General features: G+C 34.5%; 1 long non-coding RNA gene across 1 annotated transcript in view; it reads left to right on the top strand.

The window, feature by feature from the left end:
* LOC130543329 (uncharacterized) overlaps positions 1–14,914 on the top strand; it is a 576,439-nt gene extending 561,525 nt beyond the window's left edge. The window contains exon 4 of the long non-coding RNA XR_008958599.1: positions 11,849–14,914. This is a non-coding gene — a long non-coding RNA (uncharacterized LOC130543329). The remainder of the gene's footprint in view (positions 1–11,848) is intronic.
* The last annotated feature ends 3,115 nt before the right edge of the window (positions 14,915–18,029 follow it).

Genomic DNA, 18,029 nt, shown 5'->3' with positions numbered 1-18,029 from the left:
TAAACATGGAGATGACAACAGGGCAAAGTGATGCACAATTTAGTGCCAAACTAAGAGAAACAAGTCCTACAGAGGTTCGGAAAAGACAGGATGTTCTATGGATGTGCTCAGAGAGGGAAGGAAGAGGTGAACTTTGATCTTGAGGCAAAAGTGAGGATAGAACCTGGATAAATGGTTTGGAGATAGTAGCTGGGAGGGCTTCCTGAACAAACATTTACGTATAAGAATGTATTTGGTTTGTTCAGAGGACGATCATGAAATTGATTAGAACCAAAGGCTGAATCACTGGAAGAACAATTGGGAGATAAATTTGCAAACAGAAAGTGGCATTAGATTGTGAAGGGTGTGTCTTCTGAATTTCTTTCTAAAGGCAACAGTAGCCATGCCACCTTTCTGAGCAAAACAAAATTTTGATGTACCATGTAACTGTTTTTTGGAAAAGTGTAGCCCTGAAAAGTAGGAGGGAAAAAAAAGAAAGCCAAGCAACTATTTTTTGCTTTTTTTTTAATGAAAAAGTGAAGATATCTGTGAACATTTTAAGTGTTTTTTCCTTCATTACTAAAAAACACTAGATCAATGTAGAAAATATAGAAAAGAAGAAAGCAAAACTGAAAAACATTTTATTTTTAGCACTTCGATATAGATCTTGTTAACAAAAACATATGTATCAGGTTTTTAAAAATAAATTTGCAAAATTGGGATTTTTCTTTATGTAAAGTTATTTGTCTCTACTATTATGTCATGAGCATCTTCTTATTTCCTTTATGGCTTTGAGATATTTAACCCCTTTCTCTCACACAGCCCATTTCCTCTACAACTTTTATCAATATCTAAGAACCTCCCTACTGCACACGTTCATCATCCAGAGTTCTCTCTTCCTTTTTGTTTTTGTTTATATTTGCAGCATTTTAAAATCTGGGTACAATATTGCCATTTACCAGGAATTGTTAAAATGCTATCAGATCACTGAATTGTATACTTTAAAACAGTGAATTTTATGGTATATGAATTATATCTCCCAACAAAGCTGTTATAAAAAAAATCCAATGGACTTTCTTCTTGTTTTGAATCTGTTCTTGTTGCAGCAACCAATTTCTATAAGACTAAATATTCACAAATAAAAAGAATCTACAAAAATTTCATTTGCATTGGAGCTTTTAAAATTTGGGCTTTTTTTCAGACGTATGACTCTTGTTTTCCAACATAAAAAGGAAAAGATCATCGAAGAATTCCTGGAAATAGTTTCTTTTGGGATCATGGAAATTCAGTGTGTTTTCTAATATTACATGTACAAAAGTTGGAATCAGAAGAAAGCAATTCTAGTTATGTGCTGTGTGACTGAAAATCATTTCATCTGTTAAGGTTCAGTTCTTCAAAGATTTTTTTAATACAACATTATCTGATTTTTATCAATTCTCTATTTGAATTTACATTGCTTGAGAAGTACTTGCTTAAAGAATGATGATAAATACTCATAAATATGATTAAACCAATGTTAAAGTCAACAGTGCCCACAAAAACAAAAAGAACCCATGAATTTATGAATGACTGCCATAAAGCAAAATAGAATATATAAAATCTATATCTTATGGAGTAATTTCCAGTTTCTTAACTGTTTTCAGTCCAAATCATATAATTTATCATTTGAAACAATGTTTGAAATTCACTTAATATGAAGATGTTCAGACTTTTTTGAGAGAGAAGTTACTTTTTAATTCCTTTAAGGTCAAAGGGAATAAAGAAAATATTAAAGAAGGAATTATCTTTCTCGTACCTTCAAAGAGAACTAAGACCAGATGACACCCTTGATCTGCCTTCCCATTCTTTAAAAACACGCGGTGTTTGATTTTTCAAGAGATCTTAGAGACTGTCTAATCAATGGTTTGTTTTAGAGACAAGATTACTAAAGTCTAGAAATCATAAAGTACAGAAACCTAGGGTTCTCACATCAGCTATTATACGTTTCAGTATACCGTGCTGTTTAAAATCCAAATTTAGAACTAATTTTTATGGAATGACTCACGACATGTATTAATTTCCAAACATTAATCCTCACAAAAGGAATGTATGCTCTTGAAAATAGTGCTATCAGGAAAATGTAAGTTTTTCTAAAAATGGTTTTACAAAGTTTTGAATACGCTGAAAATGTATCAGGTCCTCGGGCACCTGTTCCTGTCTGACAAATCACATGTGCACAATATGTAGCTGGGTGGTCCCAGCCAGACAGCCTCATGATACTAGGGACAATTGTGATGAGCACTGGGTGACGTATGGAACTGTTGAATTGCTATATTGTATACCTTAAACTAATATAACACTGTATGTTAACTAACTGGAATTTAAATGAAAACTTAAAAAAAATCTGTGGTGTTATATGCACGCAATCAGTGAATCATTGAACACTACATCAAAAACTAATGACGTACTATATGTTGGCTAATTGAACATAATAAAAAAAATCTGTGGTTCTCATAGTTAAAAATAGAGTTTAAAATGTAATACTATAAAAATGTTATTTATGTCAGAACTAAGTTTATTTGATTAGGCCCCTCGAATAGGAAATGTAACTAATTGATTGCTAAGTCATATGAGATCTTAGTTCCACTTAGATTTAGCCCGTGATGTTATTATGCAGTTCTTCCCCCCACCCCTGGTATTTGTAATTGTTTTTCTCTGATCCTGTTTATATCAAGCAGCATTTAGCTATACCTTATCAGTGTGAACACAGAGCTCCTTAATTACACCAGTTGCTAATTGAAATCCACTTTGTTCTGAGAACCTTTCTCTCAGAGTCTCTGATTTTCTGCTTTTTATCAACTGAAACTTCTACTTTCTAGACCTGCTGCAACCTAACATTTACATCTTACACACTAGAGAGTCAATAAATATTATCTGAAGTGATAAGAAATAGAGGTTTGAATATATAATTTAAATAATTAAAAAATAAAAATTATCTTTCTACATTTTTTAGGAGAAAGGATATAGTGGTTAAGATAATTAAAATTCATTATTCTATGAGGTTGAAACTATTGATAATATTTAAATTGATATTTTTGGAAATTGAAGTTAAAAGCATACTTTTTGAATTAAATAACCATCAAAGAAGAAAAAAATAGAAACGATTAAACATGGTTTTGTCTAGGGAAAATTCTAAAAGTATAAAAGAGAAGCTTTTACTTTTTCGTTGTCTAAATGTCTAAATTCTGGAACTTTGTTATCCTCAGTCTATTTACTCTTATAATAATAAGATAACAACTTTGGAAAGAAAGAAAACAATTTTTTCATGACATGAAATTAAAAAATCTAAAATTAGTTAATATTTATTAGCAAAAGGCAAATGAGAGTAGGTATTTTTAAAATAAAAATCAATGTCGTTTAATTTTAAAAAATGTTTATTGATAGCTACCTATGTGACGAGAACTATACGTAGTGTTGGAGTTACAATAGTAAACAATGAAAATGTGTTCTTTTTCTTCATGGGCATAGTAGTTTAGACAAGTAAAGGCAAGTGAAAAAGCTAAAGCCTACATTGGGGAAAAAAGAGTACTCCGAAAATACTTAGGAGGACAATTAACTCAGGGGCACCTGGTAGCTCAGTTGGTTAAGTAACCGACTCTTGATTTGGGCTCAGGTCATGATCTCAGGGTCGTGATATCTAGCCCCCCCTCCATGGGCTCGGTGCTCAGCAGGGAGTCTGCTTGAGATTCTCTCTCTCGCTCTGCCCCTACCTGCCCCTTTCTCTCTCACAAATAAATAAATAAATAACCTTAAAAAAAATAGAGGACAACTAATTCAGATTTGAGAAGACAGGAAGCCTTCGCAGGAACACATCTAAGGCAAAGGCTATATATAGAAAGCCAGATGACACTCAAAATAGTGCCTGTCACGTATGTCCATCCTTAACTCAATGCACTCTTATATAATTTTGTCAGTGAGGTATCAGAAAAATATTTACCTTTTCCTCCTCAAAGTAAAACAAACAGACATACATGCAAGCAAACAGATTTTAAAAAAAGCCTTCCAATTTTGCACTGGAGACCAATCTGATTTACCATCCTAAAGCATCAGACTGCCATTTCACGTAGCTCTAACCAATGAAAAAGTATGGTGCTACATCCATACCCCATTTGCAATTTCCAATGAAAATAATGTTATTGACCATAATAATGCTGTGCAGCAAATATTGCAAAATCTCAGCTTTCTACAATATCCAGCATTTATTTAGGTATTTATCCAGACAGTTGACAGTCCGCTGATCTAATCCTGGCACAGCTGGGTGGTTCTGCTAATCTCAGCTGGCCTTGCTCTGGGGGTCAGCTGGAACTCAGATGATCTAGACTGGTCTTGCAGTTTGACTAGGCTCCATCTGTGTCTCACGCTACTTCGGGAACCGTTAAGCTAGCCCAGGCATATTCTTTTTAAGTTGATGGCAGGGGTCTCAGAAAGGGAGATGAAGCATGCAAAAACTCTTAAGACCTAGGCGCAGAGCTGGCATACCTTCAACTCTGTCTTACTCGATTGGCCAAAGCAAATCTCGAAGCCCAACCTGAAGCCAAGAAGAAGGAAAATATATTCTGCCCCTTCAGTGAGAATCTGAAAAGTCACAGAGCAAAGAGTATAGATATAGCTTAGAGTGGAGAATTGAGGCAGTTGATACTAAAACATAGACTAATTATAAGAATGTTCTATACAGATTTTCCATTATACCCATTATACCCACTCCATAGCGCTTTTGAAATAACAAACTTAAAAGTGTTCTCAAAAGTCCTTGTTTTTCTGGTGGGCCTCAGCATGGACTAAATTTGCCTATTGGCTTATCCTGCCCTGCCATCCTTAGAAGATTTTAATTTCAATTGGTTTTATATAGCTATATATATGAATAAGCATAAGTATGATTTGAGTCCCAAACAAAACAGATAAAGAATACTGGATATTGTATTGCAGGTATACTAATCAGAAGAGTATTTGCAAGTCATAGAACCTATCAATTCTCATATAAATAAAATGTGATAATATTCTCTAGTGAGCGTCACATAGAAAAATAAAGCAAGTCACTTAATAGAATGCCTGGTCCATGGCAGATGTTTAGTGTTTCTTGTGACTCTACTGTTGATCTCTAGTTTTGCAGGATCTGTAGCAAATTATTTAGGTTCTCTTAGCTTTAGTTCTCTCATCTGTAAAACTGAGACAATAGCCATGCCTATCTTAGGAGGATTTTTGTGATTTAATCCATAAAAGGGTTAAAGAAGAGTGCCGGGAACACACTAAGCTTTTATTAAATGTTAGCTCCTCTTCTTCTTCTTCTTATTTATGACCATTATTATTATTAACTATGTTGTCATTATATAGGACTGTCATACTATGTTGTCATATACGAGGACTAATGATCAACTTTTGGAGTGTAAGTCTTTAATAAATCTCACACATAATATTAAACGGCCTTTATGGTAGTTATTAAAAGAGGCAAAATTATTCACTAGCTTATTACTCAAAAGGAGTTCTTCAGCATCAACTACATACAGTGCTCATACCAGGGAGTAAAATGATAATAATGATAATTTTTAAAAAAGAGTTAATATATGGTCCCTAAAAGCTACACACTTGCATTCTAGGTGCAGATAAAATAGGCATATGTTTGAAACATTCACTTAAAAAAGCAGTCTTCCAATTAATTCTAACCTATATAATAAGTTTTCTAGAAATATAAGAGAGAAGGTCAATAGTTAAGAAGAGGCTAGAGAGGATAGAACAGAAATGTAAATCTAGACTGGGATGAATATTCCTTAGTGAAAAGGCATTCCAGATGGGGAAATAGTAGGCTTAAGTTCAAGGGCAGTGGAGAGACCAGACTGCATAAGAGACTTTTGTTTAGGCTGAAATGGTAGATAAACTTAGAAGGATAAGGAAGTTTCAGGGAAACTTTGAATATTGACAATTTGCATATTTTATCTAAACCTACATGTCAATCATAAGTCAATTTACTTTGAGTTATAAAAAAATACTTGGATCATTCTTTTTTATATCTATAAACCAAATATATGTACAACAACTAAAGTAATGGTGCAATAACTTTCTCACACTTACAATGCTATAAAACTATAGAGAATTTTGAATATCAGTGGGACACCAAGACATTAATTTTCCCTTGAAATCAGCCATTCTAATTGTTTTTTCCTTTTGATGACCTTTTGAACTCTTCTTGATGTCAGAATAACCATTTAGATAGACAGATTTGGTGTTTAATTCTCACAACTGTAACTTGTATTATTTTTATCAATGTCTACTATGATAAAGAAAAGAAAGGGGAGGAATCCATTGAGCTCATGTAGGAGAACTAACACAGAACCACTGATTCAGAAAGTCTGAGCTGGTGGTAGATAAAATAAACTGAAACAAAGAAAGACAGTCTTGGGCAGATGAGAGGGACTCAGTAAGACTGAGTGAAGGACGTGTGGAGGGTAGTTCACTGATTTTAGTTCACAGGGGTGAAATTTAAGAGCTAGCATTTACAAAGTTATTTTAAATTTGTGCACCATTTTAATTACTAATCAATTAATTCTATAATAAATGTATTTTGCTTGTCTATTACCTGCCAGAAACTTGATGGACAATGCATAGATTGTCTCAGACATCAAGAGGTATGTAATCAGTTTGGGATTTGTGGGTGAAGTAACTAACACAGAGGGAAATGTTAAATTCTCAGGTACTGATGCTAAGCACCATAGTGACTCCTATAAGGGAGTGATCGGTGCTGTCAGAGTAGACACCAACAGTCTCTGGAGAGAGTAAAACTTGATATAATGGACCTTAACCAGATATTTAAGATACAAAGGTGTAGAAGAAAAGGAGAGGGGTTCATGATAGGAGAAGATTGAACAAACAAATCAATGTAGGAATGGTCGGGATGTGTTCCACTGACAGAAGAAACCTGCCTCAATGCAAAAGGCAGACTGTGTCCGCTGGAGTCAGAAAATGCAGAGTGAAAATCAGTCAAAAGACTTTGGGCCAAATGTTGGAGACAAGAAAGAGTTGTGGTAGCATAAGGAAGACAGTGTTAGAAGGAGGTGAGTCTCGTTGTGGGGGGCAGACTAATTTGAAAGAGAGGATTGGATGGCAGGGAGACAATGAAGAGGATATTTATTGAATTCAGGTAAAGAGAAGATCTAGAGCATAGAGGAAGAAGAGAAATACAAAGATATTTTGGAGGAAACAAAGGGAAGAAATTAATAAGCCCAAAGGACAAAAAGTCCTATCAACATGAAGAGAACTCAGATGACTGTATGGTTGGATCAAAGCTGGAAAAGATGAAGATGAGATTTGATTACACAATACTAGAAGTAATTGCTGAACACATCAATGGAAAAAAACATTGGCTTAAAGTGACGATCTGTGGCCAGTGATAGAATTCGACATTTCACAGCCAACTCAACAAGACTTAGAGAGATGATGCCATAAAACTGGCTTTATTTGTTTGGTGTTTTTTATATTCAATTTTTTATATTCAATTTTAGATGACAAAGCACTGTTAAGGAGCAGTAAGCAAATAGCATATCTTTTTGAAATTAAAAAAGTCATTTCATATTACTATATTATTTTGGGATATGAACACAAGAAGGCACGGGGGTGTGAGGCAGTCGACAGGAAAGAAGGCACAGGGGAAAAATAATTCTCAAATGTCAAACTGATCTTTTTTATATATTTTAGAAGAGCTAGCATTTACATTGCTGAAGTTCTAGTACTTCGAAGACTCAAGTAGTCATCACAACAATCCTGAAACATAAATATTGCTATCTCTGTTTTTATAGATATGGAACCAGATGCAGAGAGTTTAAATGGCTTGTGCAAAGTCATCCACCAATTCCGTGTCAGAGCTGGGATTCAAACCCAAGTAGCTTGGAACCATTTTGTTGTCTTACTGCCTCCACTATTCTTTTTCCAGCATGATGATTGTTAACTGTGGAATTTTATAAAAGTTCTCACATATTAATGTTACCTTAGTTGTATCAGGACATAGACCATCCATGAGTCTGAATTAGAAAAGATTTGGATTATATCAAACACTCCAGAATATTTCTCTTCTCAATTCCATTCTTTTCATGCCACATATGGTTCTTCCAAAGACTCATTTATTCCTCAATGCTATATAACCTCAAACTATGTAAAAATTGGCACTCCCAAATGATCATAAAATAAAATATTATTTTGTAATCAGATCCTGTTCTAAATTAATTTTTTCAAGGAAACTACAGATTTATGTTTGTCACCTCATGTTATAAATGTAGATAAAGTAGACAATAATACCAAATTCTAATTGAACAAAAACAACAAACCAAAGCCCTACAGTAGAATCTTGAATAGAATCAATTGCTGGTGTTTGTTTCCAGATTGGTTTTCAGCAAAAGGTTTAGTCTTTTTGCATATTTGTTTTGAAAATTTCCCGCATGACCACATTTTATTCCATTTATTTCTGATGTTAGCACTATTTATTGAAGAGGAAATAAAGTCTAAGAAAATGGTTTCAACCCATTGTTTTAGAAGTTCCTTAATCAGAGAGGGCTGTTTTGTCTCAGAACAACTACAGTGCACTGTTTGTAATTATGGAGGCATCTTGGAATTACAAGCACCAAGAAAGAATGCTCTGTGATCTGGCCGTGATTGAGAAAGATAGAATGCTTTGATGAAAATTCAGTACCCTTAGAAACTAGAAATATTCTGAGTTTTGAACTAATTGTAACCATTTAGAGGTGTAGGGGAGTAGCTTAATCTTAAAATGGCATTCTTTCTGAAAAGAACAGATTCAAGTATTTTTATAAAGCAGTCTTTTGTAACATCAGATAACTCCTGCAAATACCATTTTGATAAGTAAAGTGTAAATTAATCAGATCATATAGATTAAATTTCCTTTGAAATGCTCAAGGGTTTAAATAACTAGAGGTTTGTGATTGGTCCAAATCATTTGGGGGTTTATTGATTCCAAAGTATTCAAAAGTCAAATTGAGCTTGTCAGGCCACTGGAATGTGGCTATTGGTCTATTGATGATATTTGATGTAAAATCTCAAGAAAATATTGCTATTTTTTTACTATAACATTTTTTTGCAATCAGTTTATAATTTTGCAATCAGTTGCAATGATGATATAAGACAAAGTCAAAAAAAATTCCCTGCTGATATTTTTGTCAAAATCTTGTGCTAATTTTATCTGGTTATCAACATAACTGATTTCCTTTTGCATGTATTGCTTAACTCTACTTCTCAATTAGAATTAACTTGCTTTTCCAGAATTTGGTTAGAGTCAAGGGTGATGAGGTCTACTGGGAAGTGTGCAGGTGGAGAACCAGGAAATTATACCCTTGAGAAGCTCTGGGGTTTTTAATCATTGAGATCTGACCCATAATGACTGATGAAAACATTCTGTTCCTCACTAGTGACTTGCAGATGGTGAAACTAGTTCAGACTCATTTTACTTCTTTCTTCCTTAAATTGGCAAACATGTGTATGTATGTATGTATGTATGTATGTATGTATGTGTATATGAATATAGGATTTAAATAGATAGCCAAAACTCTTATTTTTGTTTTTTATGATACCTAGCATTGGACTAAGATGCTAGATGTGATTTTATATGCAAAAATTTTCCTATAAAAGCCTTTCACCGTGCAGATCAAATCAAAAGCTATGCTCTTTCTAACTACTTCCCCAAAGGGCATGCACACATGCACTTGCATGTGCCCGTGCACACGCGCACACGCACACACACACACATGTGCATATTCCCAATACTTTTGGCAATGTACGTTAATATAAGCTTGGTGACCGATACAACTAGCTTTCTGTCACATAGTTAATATACACGTAATATACATTTGCAGTGTATATGCCTGTATATATGCGTATATATATACATATATGACTGAGAAAGGATGATATCAGACAAAAAGTAAAACACATAATTATGAATCATAAATGACATTTTGTCTGTTATCTTATTATGATTTGTAAGGTGCTTTGTGTGTATAGCTGATGATAGAGAAGATGCAGACCTGGCAAGCTGAGACAAGGCAGAGATAGCCTTCCTATATTTCCCCCACACTATGTAATCTATGTTTACATAATTCATTTTCATTTGAGAGAGGCAGTGACTCCCTTTTTTTCTCATTGGTTTAAAAAATTCTTAAGGTCTTCTTAATTAACAGGAAAATTAGCTCAATTGAATTTAAAAAATTGTGTTATTATGTTTAACAGTGAGATGACTGTAATATTGCTTTAAATATAGATTGTAGTTATAACATTTTTATTTTCCCTTCATTACAAAATAATGTATCATTTTGCTTTATTACAAAATAATGAACCAGAATGTTAATTCTTTATATTAATAAATATGTTATTATTTGGTTTATCTTCTGGAGTAAAGAATCTCTTTGTGAAAGAAAACACAAGGGGTTCTTTTGGGTCATTTGTAGAAAACATTTGGTCATTTGTAGAAAAACCTTATTATTTCTCTAAAAACATTTGGTAGAGGTTGTTTATAATCAAGTTAGCATGATTACTAAGAAATAGTTACATTGTTCTGTTTTGTTAAGATAGCATAAGTAGATTGATGGTTATGATTGGTTATATAAGTTATTGCATAACTTATATGTGACATTAATATTTTACTTAAAAATTTTAATGTATGCTGTATACAAAATTCATACAAGTATAAGTTATTCAAATTAAGGTTATTTTCTCTAATATGGCAATTCATATTATGTAAGTAATTTAAGTAATTCTGTTCATATGTATTTTATATGACAGGTGGAGTGTCTCCTTATTTCCCATTTGTATTCTTACACTGTTGGTTAATCGTACACACCTAGAGCCTGTTGATCAGCCAGAAAAAATGATCTTGACACTTAACAGTCTGAGCGTCCTTTGGATGGCTCTGAATCGTCTCTAACAACATTGTGCGTGAACCAGACCCAGGTGTATGATCCCAAGATACATTTCCAATCTAACATATAATACACATGTTTAGATGGCTGTTATAACAAAGGTTTCATTATTTTCTTGGCCTTATTCAGTTTTTTTTTTCCTTCAGTGTAACCCCTAATCTCATAAAATAAATGTCTGCAATTGAATTTCTTGTCTTTGTCATTTAACTACATGGAAGGTTTTTGCCAATGTGTGCAAATTTCCCACAAAGTATTTTGTAGAGAAGAAAATCTCTGATTTGCTCTCTTGTATTTTTAATGAAGAAAGTCAGATCTGTCATGTTTAACCAAAGAAGTAATTATAGTAAGTAGTTTTAAACACCTGTAGTGTTTGAAACTTGAAGGGACTGGTAATTTCTGGGCCCCAAATCATAGGGTGATATATATGGTTAAAGAAATATATATTGTTACGGGAATGTATCATTTAGGCAGAGATGTTTTAGAATCACAATGCACTTTGAAATTGCTGATGCTTCTCTTTTTGAATAGCAGCTAGCTCGGAGCATGAAAGGACCTCAGTGATAACCAGATCTCTAGGGTATGGGTAGAAGAGATACAGAATCATAAAATCCGGTCAGTTTTCTGGGATCTCTCATAATACCGAAACATCTTCACTTCTCAAACAATCTGGAGTGCTTTAACTTCATGTCCTGGGTCTTTCCATGTCACCGCAGACCACCATGAATGCCAGCAACCCAGCATCCATGGCCAATTGCTTTGTTTAGAGTCCCATCTGGTTATAAAACCTTTCTTATTCTTTGGAGATAGACCAGAACCATGGGTCCAATTTATATGGGTGAGGTGGCACAAGTGCCTCTTCAGTAGCATGGTCTCCACAAGCTGCAACTGATTAATTTTGTGGTTTATTTGCTTTGCAGCGACCTTGTAACAGCAGCACGTGCCCTCATGACCACATGGTCTGATTGCCATCACGGCCTCCCAACAGGACACCCAGCGGGGCCTCTCCATTGCTTGCAGCTTGTGTGGAATGCAGTAGCAACCCTCTCAGTGGCGTGAGTAACCAAGATCAGATTTCGTGTCTCTCCTCCCCAGTTTGGTTTGGGCTGCCTGTGTGGTGGGTTGACTCTCAGTTGGTTCTGCAGATTTTTAATGAGGAGCAAACATTGTTTTGGAGTGGCACAGCTGAGAAGCAGGGGACTGATGGAAGATGTTGTTTTTGGCAGAAATGGTGGCAGGATCAGGCATAACAGCTGGTAAGAGTGCACTTACTGTGGGAGAAAAAACAAAGAGTATCTCCTAACTGCAAAACTCATAATTGTGTTTGTGAGCCCTCAGTCAACAGCTCTGATTTCAAAGTCATATGTCTTGCAAATTACTGAATTTGTAATTATTGCTCCTAAGGATCTAAAAGATTCCCGTTGCTGTAAACTATGATATTAGCAGCTCCTCAGCATCTCTCCTGGATTTTTGTTTTGTGTCATGTTATCATTAAGGTAAACTGTTTAGGTATCTACCTCTCTGTTCTTCTTCCATCAATAATGGGTATTTGTTATAGACTTACTATTTGCCCTTCAGATGATAGAAAATTTAATTAAACACAGCCCCTACCCTTCAACACTTCATACTCTTGCAAGTGAGGAAACACATCTGTAAATAACTATGCAAAATGAGATGGCATATAAAGCATTATGGAAGCTGAGATGAGCAAGGGGATTTTTTTCTACTAGAAGGATTGGGAAAAGCTTTAATACAGATAGTATCTGAGTTTAGCCTTGAATGATGGGTAGAAGTTAGAAACTCAGACACAGGGAAGAGACATCTCAACTAGGGGAAATGGCTGAGCAAAGGCAAGGGGACTATACCAGAAGTACATAGCTCTTTGCTTTTGCTAGAATCTCTAAAGATTTACTAGAATCTCATTGAGAGATAAGATTGAAAAGGTAGATTGCAGATATGTATTAGTGGGCCTTAAAAGCTAGTTGAAAACAAAAACAAAAACAACATATGTGTGAGAAGTTGTGAAAAAAGTTTAAACAGATGTAGGTAGCTCAATCTTTTAGAAAACTGTGGACTATTAATTAATTGCTGATTAATCTTAGTAAACATACTGCTTATACGGAATATATTTTTTGTTTGCCTTTACAAATCTGGGCATATGATATAATAAAACTGTATTTTAGTTTCAGTCACTACTAAAAAGGAATTTAAGATAACATGGAGAGAAATGATAATGAAATTTATACTTTTCCTGTATTTATACAAAACTTTTGCTAAGGAAGTGAATACTACAAAGGAAGACCTGGTGAGTCATACACCTCATGAGGAAATAAGAACATGTGTTCTAACAGAATTTCTACGCTCAATAAGGAACTACAGTTCCTTTGTTTGTAAGACGATGTCTTGCATATGTGTTTGGGCACATAAATCCTTCCAAATTTGTTTGCATCTAAGATTTTAGAGAAATGCTTTGTAAGAAAGATATTATCTGTAAGCGTTTTAAGGATTTTAGAAACACCAATTATTCATATATTCAGAATCCTGTCATTTAGAAACCATTTTTATCCCTTCATCTATCAAAGCCTATGGGCATCAGCTAGATAGTATTTTATTAGTTCTCATCCAGTTAACAGTTCTTCGGAGTAAATCACTGCGTTTGCCTGAGAAATTGACTGCAACGCACAACTGCCGTTATTCATACTGAAACGCTCCTCACTAGTCCATCTTAGTGCCATTTCGTGGGTTTCCCGTCAAGTGAAGGTAAATTTTACTAATGTCTAAAATACCCAGAGAGTTAAGGAAATGTCATAAAATCACCCAGTGCTTTTTAGGGAGGCAGGACTTTAGTTGTATTTTTATTAGGAAAAGGAATGGGTCATGAAACACCACGACACATGTCCTAGCATTCTCCACGGGAACTCATTTGTTCAACTGTGATTCAGAGGGGAGAATACTATCTGGTAAAAGCTATATTTTCTTTAGAGACTCCCTTTGCCGGAGTGCACTAGGTTCCTTCCTGCCCAACTTGTAAAATTAATGAAATGCCTTTCAGAACCGGGTTGCCGAATATCTTTTCCACTTGATAATTTCTACTTGGTTGATGAATACATGATGCACATTCTTAAAAATACCTTTTTGTGCCAATATTAGAGTACTGTAAAGTGGAAAGAAGGATATTTAGCTACTTATGTGCAAAAAGCCTGTGAACTACTATGGTTTTTACAGTGACTGACGTATACAAGGAAAAAATATAGGATATAAATCTACCTTGCTATTCTTATTTTCTGTTGTCTAGGTCAGCCTTAAAACATTTCCATTGGCAGATATGAAATTCAATGACAACATCATTAACTTTCTTAATTTAAAAAGCTTTAAAAATATTTTTGATATTTTTTATTTAACATGGGCACTCACTATTCATTTGATACAACCATTCTTTATTTTTTTTCTAAATTACCCAATTAAGAATTACTGCTCTAATCCAAAAGACTTTGTATTTCGGGATGATTCCACATGTTCACATTAAGTTGAATTTCCACTCTAATTTACAAAATTGTGAATTTTTGTATTTTTTCTGTGCAGCAGTTCTCAACTAGGGGAAATTTTGCTGCCCCCCTCCACCGTCACATGTGGCAATGTTTGGAGACATTGTTTGTCACAGGTTGGGGAGTGGCAGCTAGTGAGCAGAGACTAGGGATACTGCTAAACATACTCAATCCCTGAAAATTCTTCAACAGTTATCTGGTGCAGAATGTCAATAGTGCCAGGATCGAGAAAGCTTGGAGTAGAGCTGAAATAACCGGAGTATCCATACCTATAGTGAGCTTTTATTTCTGAAATGAGATGGAAAGACCCTTGGTCCCCCTCCACTGTTGAACTCCTGATCAGGAATATAAAATCTGTATCAACTAGGAGAGGAGGAAAGAAATTATAAAGATAAAACAAGTAAGTAAAACAAATTAATTAAAGCTAATGTACAATGAAAAGGATGCAAAAAAGCAAATGTAGATGCTAAAAAAATATAATATTGACAAACCTCTGGTAAGAGTGATCAAGACATAAATGACGAATGTATAAATAAATGATTCTAGGGAAGGAAAAGAGGACATGACCACAGCTGTGGATGCAGAGTGTAAAAGCCAATGTAGTTTATACACTTACAAATCCAAATTTCATAGCCAGATTGGGTATGTTTATTTATTTTTATTTTTATTTTTTTTAAGATTTTATTTATTTATTTGACAGAGATGGAGACAGCCAGCGAGAGAGGGAACACAAGCAGGGGGAGTGGGAGAGGAAGAAGCAGGCTCATAGCGGAGGAGCCTGATGTGGGGCTCGATCCCATAACGCCAGGATCACGCCCTGAGCCAAAGGCAGACGCTTAACCGCTGTGCCACCCAGGCGCCCCTAATTTTTAAAAAAGATTTTATTTATTTATTCCAGAGAGAGAGAGAGAGAAGGAGCACAAGTGGCGGGGGGGTAGGCAGAGGGAGAGGGAGAAGCAGACTCTCTCCTGAGCAGGGATCCTGACACAGCTATAAATCCCAGGACCCTGAGATCAGGACCTGAGCTGAAGGCAGATGTTTAACCAACTGAGCCACGCAGGTGCCCCTGGATTGGGTATGTTTATATCCAAGCTCCACAACTTATTTGTGTATGATCACAGTCAAGTTAATTAATTGTTTTTGCTTCAATTTCACCATCAGTAAAAAAGGGCAAAATAATAGAATCTATCTCAATGAGTGGCACCTGGATTAAATACGAAATATATGGTAAGCAGAATAACACAACATAGAGTAAATGATGCATAAATATTGTATGATTTTATTATATATAATCTGAGATGATGATGATGATTGGAATTGCATTGTGCAGATAAAATGTGAAACAAAATCATTAAACTCCTAGAAAAAATACATTTTATCAAAACTCACTTAAGAAGAAATAGAAAACCTGCATAATGCAACAACCATTAAAGAAAATCAATAGTAAAAACTTCCCATAAAGAACACACAAGTTCAGATGATTTCACCAATAAAATCTACTGATAATCAGTAATCAAATTAACCTGTTCTCACACAAAATATACCAGATTACAGAAATCATGGAAAAACCCCTTAATCTTTTAATGAATTTAGTCTAACCTTGATACTGCAAACTGATATACGTAGCACAAATAAAGAAAATTACCTAAATAAAAATTCAGAGTCAAGCATTATGTAAGAATCATATTTTATGACCAAGGTGGAATTACTCCAGGTATACAAGTATGGTTTAACAATAGAAAAATTTCCTAACATAATGTTCCATAACAACAGTTTAAAATGGGAAAAATCTCATTTTCTCAATGAAGATCAGTTGTTGGACAAAATTGAACATCTATGATTAAAAACAGAAACTTAGCAAACAACACAAGGAAATGTCCTTATCCTCATAGATAGGACCTGCAAAAGCAAATCTGTAACAAGCAGAAAGATGAATTGGAAGGGCAATGAGACAAGAATGACAGCTATTGGCCCTTTGATTCAGCATTTTAATAAAAGTCTAAGTTTAGGAAAGCATGAAAAAATTAAAGGTTTAAAAATTGTATAGGTAAAAACAAAACTATCTATATTAAAAAAATCAAAGAATATCAATTAAAAAACTATATACAAAACAATACATAGAAAGTTATTTTAATGCATAAACCAACAAGGGTTATAAAATATTAAAATACTGTTGAAAATAGCACCAAAAAGAATAGAAAACTTAAGAAAAAAACTAGTAAAAATATGGAAGCCGGTGCATCTGGGTGGCTCAGTTAAGTGTCTGACTTTGGCTCAGGTCATGATCCCGGGGTCCTGGGATTGAGCCCCACATCCGGCTCCTTGCTCAGAAGGGATTCTGCTTCTCCCTCTCCCTCTGTCACTCCCCCTGCTTGTGCTCTCTCGCTTTCTCTCTATCAAATAAATAAATAAATAAAATCTTTTAAAAAATATGGAAGCCTTTTGGAGAGAGTCATAAAGCTTATTGAAAGTTATGATATTTAGGGGCACCTGGGTGGTTCAGTCAGTTAAGCGCCTGCCTTCAGCTCAGGTCGTGATCTCATGGTCCTGGGATGGAGCCCCATGTTGCTGGGCGGTCCTGTTTCTCCCTCTTCCCCTACCCCTGTTTGCGCTCTCTCTCTCGTTCACTCACTCTTTCTCTCTCACATATATAAATAAAATTTTTCAAAAAAAGAAAGTTATGATATCTAAATGAGAAGAGATTCCATGTTCTTAAACTATAAGTCTCAATATTGCAGTTATGACATCTTTCCAAAATTACAGCATCAATTCAATAAGCATAACCACCTCAGAAAGGTTGTTTAGTCATTTGTATGTATATTTATAGAATCTGGCAAGCTGAGTCCTTCATTTACATGGAAAAATAAAGGAACAAAAATGGTAAGATACTGCTAGAAAACAAGGTTGGGTGGGATGGGGACTGCCTTACCAAATATCAAAAATTATTATAAATCTCCAGTAACTAAGAAATATGGTTCCTGGAAAGACAAATATATGAAAAGAACTAAATAGAAAACCTACCATATGAAAACTTATGACATGATAAATATTAGGATTGGCTAAGTAGAATATTAGAGAAAGGAAGACATTTCAGTAAATGGTGCTGGAACAATTGATTAGCCATATTTAGCCTTTATTTTTATGAAAAAAAAAAAGGACTCTATTCACACATAGATCAATGACAGATGAAGGACTAAGCCATAAAACTTACAAAACAACATAGGAAAATATTTCTGTGATATTGAGAATAGAGAAGGACTTTTTAAACAAGACAGAAAAAAGTAATAAACCATAAAAATTGACAAATTCAACTTTATGAAATTTAGGAACTTCTCTTCAGTAAAAGATACATGGGAGAGGTGGTAGTGGTCAGAGGAGGGGGCTAACCTACAAATCACAAATTGAGAGAATATATTTGCAAAACTCAAATCCAATAAGGTTTAGTATCTTGGGAACTTAAAGAATGGTGTAGATCAGTTAGAAGAGCAAACATAAACAATTAGAAAAAGAGGCAAAATAAATGATTGAGAGTTTTACAGGAAAGAAAATATGAGCA

This window comes from Ursus arctos, unplaced genomic scaffold (genome assembly GCF_023065955.2).
Source record: "Ursus arctos isolate Adak ecotype North America unplaced genomic scaffold, UrsArc2.0 scaffold_11, whole genome shotgun sequence".
Lineage (NCBI taxonomy): Eukaryota > Metazoa > Chordata > Mammalia > Carnivora > Ursidae > Ursus > Ursus arctos.
This window is presented reverse-complemented; position numbering and strand designations above follow the sequence as displayed.